General features: G+C 41.0%; 1 long non-coding RNA gene across 1 annotated transcript; it reads right to left on the reverse strand.

The window, feature by feature from the left end:
- Nucleotides 1–4,783: 4,783 nt before the first annotated feature.
- On the reverse strand, nt 4,784–8,442 carry LOC139541965 (uncharacterized). Its single transcript, XR_011668431.1, has 2 exons — nt 8,031–8,442; nt 4,784–7,443 (listed from the first exon to the last, which is right to left on the reverse strand). It is a non-coding gene; the product is annotated as an uncharacterized lncRNA (long non-coding RNA).
- Nucleotides 8,443–10,191: the final 1,749 nt, after the last annotated feature.

Consider the following 10,191-nt stretch of genomic DNA (forward strand, 5'->3'; position numbering starts at 1 on the left):
CGTCTGTAGCCATGAAGTGCTTTGAAAGGCTGGTCATGGCTCACATCAACAACATTATCCCAGAAACCCTAGACCCACTCCAATTTGCATACCGCCCCAACATATCCACAGATGATGCAGTCTCTATTGCATTCAACACTGCCCTTTCAAACCTGGACAAAAGGAACACCTATGTGAGAATGCTATTCATTGACTACAGCTCAGCGTTCAACACCATAGTGCCCTTAAAGCTCATCACTAAGCTAAGGACCCTTGGACAAAACACCTCCCTCTGCAACTGGATAGTGGACTTCCTGACGGGCCATCCCCAGGTGGTAAGGGTAGGCAATAACACACCCACCACGCTAATCTTCAACACGGGGGCGTGCTCAGTCACCTCCTGTCCCCTCTGTTCACTTATGACTGCACGGCCAGGCACAACTCCAACACGATCATTAAGTTTGCCGAAGACACAAGTGGTAGGCCTGATCACCGACAACGACAAGACAGCCTATGCGGAGGAGGTCAGAGAACTGGCCATGTGGTGCCAGGACAACATCCTCTCTCTCAACGTGATCAAGACAAAGGAGATGATTGTGGACTACAGGAAAAGGAGGACCGAGCACGCCCCCATTCTCATTCTCAACCTATTCCCCCTCCGGAGACTGAAAAGATTTGGCATGGGTCCTCAGAACCTCAAAAGGTTCTACAGCTGCACCATCGAGAGCATCCTGACTGGTTGCGTCACTGCCTGGTATGGCAACTGCTCGGCCTCTGACCGCAAGGCAGTACAGAGGGTAGTGCGTACGGCCCAGGACATCACTGGGGCCAAGCTTCCTGCCATCCAGGACCTCTATACCAGGCGGTGTCAGAGGAAGGCCCTAAAATTGTCAAAGACACCAGCGACCCTAGTCATAGACTGTTCTCTCTGCTTCCCCATGGCAAGCAGTACCGGAGCGCCAAGTCTAGATCCAAGAGGTTTCTAAACAGCTTCTACCCCCAAGCCATAAGACTCCTGAACATCTAATCAAATGGCTACCCAGACTATTTGCATTGCCCCCCTTTTATGCTGCTGCTACTCTCTGTTAATTATCTATACATAGTCACTTTAATAACTCTACCTATATGTACATATTACCTCAATTTCCTTGACTAATCGGTGCCCCCGGCCATTGATTCTGTACCAGTGCACCCTGTATATAGCCTCGCTATTGTAATTTTACTGCTGCTCTTTAATTATTTGTTACTTTTACTTATTTATTTTTGCATTTCTTTCTTAAACCTGCATTGTTGGTTAAGGGCCTGTAAGTAAGCATTCCACTGTAAGGTTACTACCTTAATACCTGTTGTATTCGGCGCATGTGACAAATAAAACATTTGATTTGATTTTCATGACAATGCTTGCAGCCACTTGTGTGACTGAGTGCTAGCTAGCTACCAACCAGAACTTTAAGCTAGGCAAGACAAACAACACAAAAAAAACAGACTATACAGCTTCAAGCTGTGAGTGGAGTTACAAACAGACTGTACTAAACAAGTAAAAAGTCTTACCTGTGATGAAATGACACTGCGTCCCCATATTTCCCACTCTCCCACACGAATAGACTGAATCCACAGGGCTCTTCTCGCAGGCTCTATTTCCCTACTTGGGAGCATTGCAAACCGTAGGTCGGGATTTTTGACCTGGCTACATGTACATTGAACAACACAGCAGATTTTATGGCATGTTTTGATATTTCTTTATAACAAAAAAATCAACAATGAATTGACTTTTTTTTTTTTTTTTTCAATGTGGGTCAATAGGAAAGAATGTAGATTTTTTTCAATTTGTGGGAGTATTATTACATGAATACCGACTGGGACTATAGACACCAGCTGGAACGCGGTTTTAACCAATCAGCATCCAGGATTAGACCCATCCGTTGAATAACGAAGCATTAAGGTACAAGAGGCTGTGCTGAATCATGAATAGTCACAAGTCAATGGCGAGTCAACTGATTTACCTGTGACTGTATTCATGATACAGCACTGCCTAGCGTGCCTTACGGCTTTTATAAAACTGTTACCAACATATTAAAATAACAATGAATTACATATTTTCATTAAAACATTTTTGGTATTTTTGCATAGTTGCTATGTGGTCAGTAGTTGTGGTCAGTAGATGTCTGGTCAGAAGTTGTGTGGTTGTGGTCAGTAATTGTGGTCAGTAGTTGTGGTCAGTATTTGTGTTGTTGTAAGTGGTTGTGGTCAGTAGTTGTCTGGTCAGTAGTTGTGTGCTTTGGGTCAGTAATTGTGGTCAGTAGTTGTGTGGTTGTGGTCAGTAGTTGTGTGGTTGTGGTCAGTGGTTGTGGTCACTCTCTTCACCCTCATTTTTACCTATGCTGCCAATGCGCTCCTCTGCTTCTGTGAGTATCCATAGCAACCACTCCGTTTGAGCTGCTCAATGATGAAACCAAGCGCTGTTAGCTGACTTTAGCTAGCTACATTTTGTAACTCTAAACTCTGATAAACAGCTGTAACTTTTTATTGGCAGGAGGTATTCCTAATCCGCTCTATCCAATCAGAGGGGTACAGCCCGCACTTCTCTTTAGAGACAGGCAAATTGGCGAGTTGAGTTATTTAGAGCACATACCATGAGCCTGAGAAGGAAGACAAAGCTGGTGAACATTAGTAATCTTCTCTGTATCATTCCAGGTCGTCCAGACTGGGAAGCATTCAAAATCTTATAGCTAGCTGTTCAGTCTCAAACAGATTGACAAATCATGAGAAATTGTTGAGATATGAAGATGTTGACTTCTACCGAGGCTGCCACCCCCGTACTTCACGGTTGGGATGGTGTTCTTCGGGCTTGCAAGCCCCCCCCCCCCCCCCTTTTCCTCCAAATATAACGATGGTCATTAAGGCCAAACAGTTCAATTTTCTTTTCATCAGACCAGAGGACATTACCCCAAAAAGTACGATCTTTGTCCCCATGTGCAGCTGCAAACCGTAGTCTGGCTTTTTGTATGGCGGTTTTGGAGCAGAGGCTATAGGACTCGTTTTACTGTGGATATAGATACTTTTGTACCTGTTTCCTCCAGCATCTTCACAAGGTCCTTTGCTGTTGTTCTGGGAATGATTTGCACTTTTCGCACCAAAGTACGTTCATCTCTAGGAGACAGAACGCGTCTCCTTCCTGAGTGCTATGACTGCTGCGTGGTCCCATGGTGTTTATACTTGCTTACTATTGTTCTGTACAGATGGGCATGGTACCTTCAGGCATTTGGAAATTGCTCCCAAGGATGAACCAGACTTGTGGAGGTCTACACTTATTTTTTCCTGAGGTCTTGGCTGATTTCTTATGATTTTCCCATAATGTCAAGCAGAGGCACTGAGTTTGATGGGAGGCCTTGAAATACATCCACAGGTACACCTCCAATTGACTCAAATGATGTCAATTAGCCTATCAGAAGCTTCTAAAGCCATGACATCATTTTCTGGAATTTTCCAAGCTGTTTAAAGGCACAGTCAACTTAGTGTATGTAAACTTCTGGCCCACTGGATTTGTGATTCAGTGAATTATAAGTGAAATAATCTGTCTGTAAACAATTGTTGGAAAAATGACTTGTGTCATGCACAAAGTAGATGTCCTAACCGACTTTCCAAAACTATAGTTTGTTAACAACAAATTTGCGGAGTGGTTGAAAAAAACGAGTTTTAATGACTCCAACCTAAGTGTATGTAAACTTCCGACTTCAACAGTACCTGTTTAGATAAATACAAGACAATTCAGACAGCAACATTAACATGATATTCTTATGGAGTCCCAGTTATCATTTTCAGATGGAACTGTTAGCATGCGTAGTGTGCCTGTGATGGCCAAAACAGCACAGCTTGGAATCAGCTTGTCCAATCAGCTTCCAGGATCCAAACATCCAGTTTTATAACAGACGCTAAGTACCACACACGGACATTATGTGGTCATATGTTCCAATGAACACATTTAGCACAAAATAGATATGGCACAACTGAAATGGACAAGCACCACATGGTAAAAAATGTACTTTCTCTCCTTTGTAATATGTACACGTTTAGGCTGCAGTAACACACCTCTTTGCTGTTGTAGTCTTCACTGTGGAAGTGTCTGTTGTGCTTATCTTGAAAAACCTGCCCAAGTCAAACTGCTAGGTCATCCCCAACTGAGACCGAGAGTCTACAGAAAGTTTACATCAGCTAGATCATAAACAAAGACGATTTTTTTTATATTTCTGTGATAATATTGCTTGTTTTTGTTGTGGTACAGGATTATATAACATTTTATGAGACTCCTTCCAATGGGTCAACAATATTCTGGGTCTACAAAGTAACTGAAGAAAATGTGTGTGCATGCTTCATTAAGCTTATAGTTGTTACAGGAACATTCATAATAAAAATATATGCACTGGGATATGTTTTTGGAAATATCATTTTCATTGCATACTCAGAGGATTCTATACCGCAGTTAACTGCCCAAAGCCTTGCACCCACATTTCCTCTCCGTGAGGGTCAATGGGAAACGACTTGATGGGGGGGGGGGGGGAATCGATCGCCTTGACAGATTACACAAGTCATATGTCTTATGCAATTATCCAACAAAAGCCTCATTTTTACCTGGTGCTAACCAGTGGTGGAAAAGTTCCCAATTGTCATACTTCAGTAAAAGCAAAACCTAGTAAAATACTACTTGAGTAAAAGTCTAAAAGTATTTGATTTTAAATATACTTAAGTATCAAAAGTTAAAGTATAAATCATTTCAAATTCCTTATATTAAGCAAACCAGACGGCACCATTTTCTTGTTTTTTATTTATTGACGGATAGCCAGGGGCACACTCCAGCACTCAGATATCATATAAAAACCAATAATGTGTGCTTAGTGAGTCTGCCAGATCAGAGGCATTAGGGATGACCAGGGATGTTCTCTTGATAAGTATGTGAATTTGACAATTTTCCTGTCATGCTTAACGTTCAAAATGTAATGAGTTCTTTTGGGTGTCAGGGAAAATGTACGGAGTAAAAAGTACATCATTTTCTTTAGGAATGTAATGAAGTAAACGTAAAAGTTGTAAAAATACAGTATAAATAGTAAAGTAAAGATACCCAAAATCTTTACACCACTGGTTCCAACATGAATTCTTTGTCCTAAACGTATACACATTCTGATTATGCACACAATGTAGCCGTTGCATCTACACATGGTATTAAAACCTGTCTCTTATCCATCCACAGTGTCCTCATTCTGACCAGATATCCTGGCCCCTCCAGAGGTGGTCGGGAAGATCTAATCACAATCAGAAAACAATGCGTCTTTGAATTTTCAACACGTGTCAAAAAATGTGGGCACAATCAGAATGTGGAAAAGATCAGGACAAAGGGCGTAGGTTAGAACCCAGTATAAACAGGCTACAATGGGGTTAATTTAAGCTTGATTAATTGGGTAAATACATGGCTCCTACATCAAGCAAAAAAATACAATATGATTATGGGTTATCAACAACTATCTCATTTACTTATTTTCTCCCTTAAGCATAAATCAAGTCGTAAATCTATCAGATTTCAAAATGAACCCAAAACAGTAAAGCAAAACTGAAAATAATTACGGCGACAATTCATTTCAGAATGTGGGATTCAGTCGATGAGAAACCAGAAAAAATGAAAAGGTATCCCAAAGTTCTCAGGGATACCCACATCTTTTCTGTCCTTTCTTTCACTTCTGCAACAGTGGGGTCGCCTTTTAGAGGTTAACTGAAAATATTGATAAAGACAATGAAAACATACGGCCAAATTCAGTCTACTTTCTCACACAGTATTATCAGAAACATTATCAGACCTCAGGATAAGACCCAGATGTAGACAGTTCGAAGTAACAAAATGTATTACAATAACAGGTGGCAGGAAAACGACAGGGCAGACAGAGGTCAGTAATCCAGAGCAGAGTCCGAAAGGTACAGAACGGCAGGCGGGCTCAGGGTCAGGGTAGGCAGAAGTCAGTAATCCAGGGCAGTGTCACAAGGTACAGAACAGCAGCCAGGGTCAGGGCAGGCAAAATGGGTCAAAAGCGGGAAAACTAGAAAACAGGGACTAGAGAGAAAAATGCTGTACGGGAAAAACGCTGGTAGGCTTGACGAGACAAAACGAACTGGCAACAGACAAACAGAAAACACAGGTCTAAATACACAGGGGATAATGGGGCAGATGGGGTTTTACCTGTAAGGGGGTGGAGACAAGCACAAAGACAGGTGAAACAGATCAGGGTGTGACAAACATGCTATTTGGCAATTCCAAATATAGCATAAATGTAATGGTGATTCTAATTCCAATAGTTTAATAGTTGTTAATGAACTAATAAATAGTTCATCCGTTTTGAACCCTTATGTCATTAAATGATGACCTGTCATGTAACAAATTATAATATTTATAAAACATACAGTATGTAGTGTAAATGTTCCTTTCCCTTCATGTTTATGTAATAGACTCAGACTGATTGCTTACAGCTGGTTTAAGAAATCTATGAGAAAAAGGCCCATTGCAGTACATCTCATCTGTGAAGCTATTCACAGATAACACCTGACATTTAGTGCATGTTGCACTAAAGTATGTACTGCTTTCATAACCCATCTACCTGACCACCTCTCTTCCGCCTCTCTTCCCCTCTCCCGTGTGATGCCTACTCCCAATTCACACTGGCCGCTCAAAATCCCAATCACTGTCTCTGTCAATCTCTCGCTCTCCCTTGACATACATGGACCAATAAATCGAATCGAATCAAATTGTATTGGTCACATACACATGGTCAGCAGATGTTAATGCGAGTGTAGCGAAATGCTTGTGCTTCTAGTTCCGACAATGCAGTAATATCTAACAGTAATCTAACAAATTCACAATGAGTACCTTATACACACACAATGTACGGGGATGGAATGAGAATATGTGGATGTGCAATGGCCGTGCGGCATAGGCTAGATGCAAGGTATAAAATACAGTATATTCATATGAGATGAGTAATGTAGGATATGTAAACATTATTAAAGTGCCATTAATAAAGGTATCACTAGTCACTTTAAATAAGTGGCCAGTGATTTGAGTCTATATGTTGGCAGCAGCCTCTATGTTAGTGATGGCTGTTTAACAATCTGATGACCTTGAGATAGAAGCTGTTCTTCAGTCTCTCGGTCCCAGCTTTGATGCACCTGTACTGACCTACCTTCTGGATGGTGGCGGGGTGAACAGGCAGTGGCTCGGGTGGTTGTTGTCCTTGATGCTCTTTTTGGCCTTCCCGTGACATCGGGTGCTGCAGGTAGTTTGTCCCCGGTGATGCGTTGTGCAGACCGCACTACCCTCTGGAGAGCCTTGCGGTTGAGGGCGGTGCAGTTGCTGCGGTGCAGTTGCTCCCAAGAGGATTGTCTTCGATTATAGTCACAGCCATGTATACCTCCCCCCCATGTAAACTAGAAACCATATATTCTCAGGCTACATTTATTGTACACCCCACCCAATATACCCAGGCAGTTCTCTTTAGTTCAGTATTTGATCTGTAAACATGCATGTGCACCTAAGAAAGGATAGCTCCCTTTATGTAGCAGCCATACCGCGCAGTGAGAATCATTACTCGCGTAGCTAATTTGTCCAGCAGCTAGTGGGGCTAGCAAGCTAGTTAGGCTTGATACGGGGGTAAAAGCTCACTGGTAGCCTATCATTTCTCATCTGGTGCCTCACTTAGCCCCCCCCAACCACACACACACACACGCGTAGCTAATTTGTCCAGCAGCCAGTGGGTCTATCTAGTTAGTTGTCGATAGCATGAATCTGTAACAACAAATCTGTATAAACAGGGGCTAATACGACAATTACATTTCAAGCATGCTAACTAACTCACTTGCACAGCCATCATACATATCAAAAGCACATCACAGGAATCCCCCAATATCTAACAGGTACCGTAAACATATACCTTATACACCAGGAAATGTACATAGTGAACTCGTACACGTTGTAAATATGAAAAAAGATGACAGTATTTCAAAACGTGACTTACCTCTTGCATAGAATTATCAGACTTGGGAGGATTTAGATTCACGATCTCCCCCTAATAGAGTGCTGTGTTGAAGTCACCACGCCGCCATCTTGGCACTCGCCCACTAATGTAAAAAAGATATTTTGCAAGATATTAGAAATGCATTTATTAATGTCTACATTCGTTTTTGCCACATTAATTCTGTTACAGACACCTTATTGCACACGTTTACATTATATTATGTGAGCTAAACATAAAATCAAAATGAAAAAATATGTTTAAAAAAATCCTTAAAGTATAATTTTTTGAGATTAGTAATGTTACTGTCCCCACTACAACAAGAAAATACTTAAATACACGTAATTTTGCCCTTGACACATTTAATTGAAACACTATAGAATTCCTTTCATTCCTTTGCTGGACTGCTCCTACTGGGGACTTCCAATACAGTCAACCAGTGGCGTCAAAGCCTCTCAATAGCCAATACATAGCATCAGCAATCCAGGGTTCATGTACATCATTCATTGGGACCACTGGCTGGGCATTCCTTTCTTTTTAAAATCAGAACGCAAGAGATTTACTGATCACATCTGTTACATATACACATACAGTACAGTCAGTACATGTATTCACACTAGACGAAAATGGTCCATATATCTTTACATGACACGTTTTTGATATTCTAGAACATACAGACCATTTCCAATATATATTTTGAGTTTTGTGGATATGAACCATATCCTGACAAATTCTGAATCACACATGGACCTTTACTATGGACTCATACAAAATCCTGAGATATGTGACATCCTATTTTCTCTCTTCATGTTGGCAAGTATTGAGTGTATACATCTGCACATTCAAGATATGAAGCTATATTGATTACAGATGTGCTTCTTTTGGCTGAGGTCCATATCTGGATCTTCATATGCTTTTTGATACGCTGACAATAAGGATGATTTCTGATGCATTTCTGAGTTTTCAGCGCATGAAATCCATATTTTTCTTTCATGCACAAATCATTTTTGGAATCCCTATATGTTACATGGTATGGCCGGATAATGACTCATTAGATATCCTGAGATAGGCCTATGTGGACATCTTATTTTCTCTATATGATGACAAATACTGACAGTAGTACTACATAGTATATTTTCTCAGCGCGTACAATGCATATGCTCTTGACTGAGGTCCATATTTGGATCTTGATATGCATTTTGGGCAATTTCTGATGCTTATTTGAGTTTTGAGGACATGCTCAATAATTAGACAAATATTAAATCCATATCATTATTTCAGACACTAGTTATCATTTTTGGATAAAGGTGTGCGCAAACCGCAAGCTAAAAGCACTGTAACCGGTAGCGTAGCATCAAGAATCACGTCTTTCCTGCTGTGTTCCAACTGTTATTTTTTTATTTGGGAGCTACAAATGACTGTTTAAAATGTGTGTGCTCGAACTGACAACTGGAGAAATAAAGAAGTGAGAAGCTGTTCAGAAAATACCTCAAAGAAGTTAGTGCTAAAGTGAGTAGCTCATTTGAGATGTTTTATTTATCTTAGTAACTAGAATCAAGAATGTTAGCTAATTTGTCCAGCAGACAGTAGGGCTAGCTTTTTTTATTTTTTATTATTATTGTTTTATTTAACTAGGCCAGTCAGTTAAGAACAAATTGTTATTTACAATGATGGCCTACCCCAGACAAACCCTCCCCTAAACCGGACGATGCTGGGCCAATTGTGCGCCGCCCTATGGGACTCCAGATCACGGCTGGTTGTGATACAGCCCGGGATCTAACCCGGGTCTGTAGTGACGCGATACAGTGCCTTAGACCGCTGCACCACTCGGTCCCGGGCTGAGGGTGAGGGTGTGAAACATTTATTTTCCGTTGACCTACGTTTGCAACTGTACAGAAAACATGTGTCGTGATTGGAGCTCTGGATTTGCTATGCTGCATTTTTTTTTTACAGAAATAGCAGAGATGTGCTTTGGAAATAGCAATTTGTTTGAAATACGACAATGTTTGCCTTTCAGTGCCTTGTATAGCCTACTACTGAATATGGTGCAAATGTATGATCAGTGCCTTCAGAAACTATTCATACCACTTGACTTATTCCACATTTTGTTGGGTTACAGCCTGAATTCAAAATTGATTCAATCAACAACAACAAAATTCACCTT

The sequence above is a fragment of the Salvelinus alpinus genome, chromosome 17 (assembly GCF_045679555.1).
Source record: "Salvelinus alpinus chromosome 17, SLU_Salpinus.1, whole genome shotgun sequence".
Classification (NCBI taxonomy): Eukaryota; Metazoa; Chordata; class Actinopteri; order Salmoniformes; family Salmonidae; genus Salvelinus; species Salvelinus alpinus.